The sequence below is a fragment of the Macrotis lagotis genome, chromosome 4, assembly GCF_037893015.1.
Source record: "Macrotis lagotis isolate mMagLag1 chromosome 4, bilby.v1.9.chrom.fasta, whole genome shotgun sequence".
NCBI classification, from domain to species: domain Eukaryota; kingdom Metazoa; phylum Chordata; class Mammalia; order Peramelemorphia; family Peramelidae; genus Macrotis; species Macrotis lagotis.
The window spans coordinates 222,640,061-222,644,055 of NC_133661.1; positions in this window are offsets into that span (position 1 = coordinate 222,640,061).

The window sequence follows — 3,995 nt, forward strand, 5'->3', positions numbered from 1 at the left end:
TATAAGTCATTACTTGGTGCTATACTGATCCATGGACTTCTTTCCCAGAAACTTTCATACTAGATAGCAGCAGGTATGAGCAGCCACCCTTAAATAGGTCTCAGGAGACTCCTGGGGGAGCAAGTTTCCTTCAGCATTGTATATTATAAGCTCTATTGTAACTCTGATCACTTAACAGTTGTGTTTCAGTTGTGTCCCTGTCAGACTCTTCTTAATCCCCTGTGAACTATATCATACAAATACCATCTATAGGGTTTATTGGCAAAGATACTGGAGTTTGGAATTGACCCAACCTTTCTGGAGAGCAATTTGCAATTATGCCCAAAGAGCAATAAAAGTATGCATACATTTGGTCTAGCAATGCAACTACTGGGTCTGTATCCCAAAAAGATCACATTAAAAGGGTAAAAAACCCACAACATTCATAGAAACTCTTTTTGTAGTGGCAAAGAATTGGAAATTGAAGAGATGGCCATCAATTGGGGAATTGCTGAACAAACTGTGGTATATGAATGTGATGGAGTATTATTATTCTATAAGAAATCATGAGGGATGAGACTTCAGAAGAGACTGGGAAGACTTACATGAACTGATGCTGAGTGAAATGAGTAGACCCAGAAAAACATTTAACATACTAACAACATTGGGTGGTATTCAACTATGTTGGACTTGGTCATTTCAGCAATACAATAATCAAAGACAATTCTAAAAGACTTGTTATAGGAACTGTGGAACTTAAATGCAGAACAAAGCTTACTATCTTCAATTTTTAAAAGTTGTCTTATGTGTTGTGTCATTTTTCTAATTTTTTCTTCCATTTGAATTTGATTCTTCTTTCACAACATGATTAATGTGGATCTTTGTTTAGCATAATTATACATGTAGAGGCTATATCAGATTGTTTTCTGTTAGGGGAAGAGAAGAGGAGGGAGAAAAATGTAAAACTCAAATCTTTGCAAGAAAAATAATTGGTGAAAACTACCATTGCATGTTATTGGAAAAACAAATAAATAAAAAAATATTTTTTTAAATATACATGAGTAGTTTGCCATTCCCCTCTCCAGTAGATTGAGGCAAATAGAAGTTAAGTGATTTTTCCAGAGTTACACAGCTACTAAATGTCTGACTGATGAGTGTTTGAAACTAGGACCATGGAAGTGGGAGTAGAGAGGTACAAATATTTTACGAGTAACTCATCCTGCAGTGTTATTCTGCTTATCCTTTTGCCTTCCTAATGATCCCTTGATTCCCACTAACTTCTTTTATTACAAACAATGAAAGATATTTCTATTAGAGGTAGAATATTGAAATGGCATGCGGCTCCATAGCTTTGAGCTGCTATAGCATATCTAGCCACAAGAACAATGGGCCTTTATAGTTAAATATGTTTCAATTTGCTAATGCTACTACTTCAGAGTTTTTTAAAAGGACAATTTTGTGATCTGATAGCTTTCTTGAGTTGACCCATTTATTACAACACAGCTATTTTTAGTAGATCCCCTGAGTTTCTGGCATGTAGAAAAAGTATTGAGGAAGCTGGGCTGATTTTCATAGGAAGTAAGCATCCCAACAAGGAGAAGTGAGAATATGGAAACAACCAAATCAGATCAAACCAATAAAAGTGAATTTATCATCCACTCATTGTGCAGGGGACCTCTATTGGGTACCAAGGGAGACAGATTTATTAACAAGAATAACTCCCTCTCTACAATGACCTTTTGATCTACTTGGGAGAGAAGATAGTCCAAATGTAGTCACAAATAGTTGAACATGACTAAACAACAGCAACCCAAAGAAAAAGGAAAAACTTCCTCTCATTTGGGGAGGAATAGGATCCAGACTCTGGTAAAATAATCCCACAAAGTGGGGCAGCTAGGTGGCTCAGTGGATAAAACACCTGCCCAGGAGTCATGAGTACCTGGGTTCAAATCCGGTCTCAAACATTTAATAATTACCTAGCTGTGTAGCCTTGGGCAAGCCACTTAACCCCATTTGCCTTGCAAAAACCTAAAAAAAAAAAAAAAAAAAAAGAAATAATCCCACAAAGCCAGGAGTTTTTTCCAATAATTTTTGAGAAGGAAGCGGAAGCAAACAGCAACTGATAGGAAAGCAGTTAGATGATAGAAGTAGTTGAAATAAACAAAAAAGAGGGGCGGCTAGGTGGCGCAGTGGATAAAGCACTGGCCCTGGAGTCAGGAGTGCTTGGGTTCAAATCAGGTCTCAGACACTTAATAATTACCTAGCTGTATGGCCTTTGGGCAAGCCACTTAACCCCATTTGCCTTGTGAAAACCTAAAAATAAATAAATAAATAAAATAAACAAAAAGGTTGCAATATCAGGGTAATACCAGGAAAGGTTAAAGAAACTTCTGTAGAGGTTTTGCAATGCAGCTTCCAAGATTAGAGACTGCTATCTGTGATTGTCCCTTTTGAAAGTTTCAAAATTATGCCTGTATATTGATTGTGTAAAGGGGGAAAGAAATGAGGGAGACCAGTGACTAGCTTGGCATGCACAATGTAAAGACAGATCTGGACTAAAACTCTGTCCAGAATATTAAGATTTCCTTTCCACTCCCCCAACTGAGGATTACAAGCTGGAATCATAAGAGATTATAGTTTTTAAATAGTAATAATTTTGATAAATTCCTCAAGTAATGAGAACCCACATAGATCAGGTCCATTTTCCACCTAGGCTAAAATAAGTCTCTCATTGTGCTAACCAATAGTGAAGGATTTCAAAAAGGAATAAGGTTGGAAGAGGGTATAAATCAAAGGATAATTTTTATTATATTAAACTTAAAAGTTTTTGCACAAACAAAGCTAATACAAGCAAGATTGGGGGGGGAGTAGATTTCTGTCAGAAAGAGGGGAGAGAAAATATGCAAGTTAAAACCTTTCAAAAATGATTGTTGAAACTATCTTTGCATGTTAGTTGGAAAAACAATAAATAAAATATTTTATAAAAAACAGCATAAAAAGAAAAGACAATTTCTCATTTTCATTTCTCAAATATGTAGAGAAATGAGTCAAATTTATAAGAATACATGTCATTCTCTGAATTTTTTTTAAAAAGCAGAATAAAAAGAAAAAACATTTCCACAAGTATCTCTGCTAAAGGCCTCATTTCTCAAATATATAGAGAAGTGAGTCAAATTTATAAGAATATGTGTTAAATTTATATGAAAACATGTAAAAATATGCTGATTGAAAAATGGTCAAAGGATATACACAGACAGTTTCAAAAGAAGAAATCAAAGTTATCTGTAGTCATATGAATAAATGCCTCTAAGGCTATCTATTAAGAAAAATATGATCTGGAAAGAATCTGTCCACCCACCCCCATTATTCCACAGGAAGAGAGAGTTAATATTATCCTTCTAATCCTGTCTCACAAAAACACCAGCTAGGAAGTATCATAGACAGGATTTGAATCCAGGACATCTAATTCCATGTCCAGTATTGTGGCTTGTTTGGTTTTTTCCCAAGACACATTTTTAAGGTCATAAACACATCTTATACTTTTTGTACAGTTTCCAAAGCACTTTTTCATGCATTGTTTCATTTGGTTCTCATCAAATTCTTCTAAACTAGATAGGATCCTGTCTCTGTTAATATTTATTGCCCCTGGAACCTCAAAATTCTATTCTTTGTTCAAGGCCCAGTTATAATATCACTTCTTCTCTGAAGTCTTTTTTGATCTCCCCCAGTTTGAAACAATCTAGTTCTTTCAATTTCCATAGCCATTTATTTGTACATTTATAATGGTTTTTTTTAATCACATTCTGCCTTGTAATATAAAACCTACTTGTGCTTCCTAGTGAAACAAGTTGTTCATGTCACAGGAAAGGTTAAGAACCTTTGGTGTAGCAGAAGAGAACCAACCTAGTGCTTGAAGGAGAAGAAGATTTGCAGTTGCCCATCTGAGAGAAGCCAATGAGATTTTGGCTGAGCAAATTGCCTTGCCCAATCCCATAGCAATTGCCTCATGGCCAAGC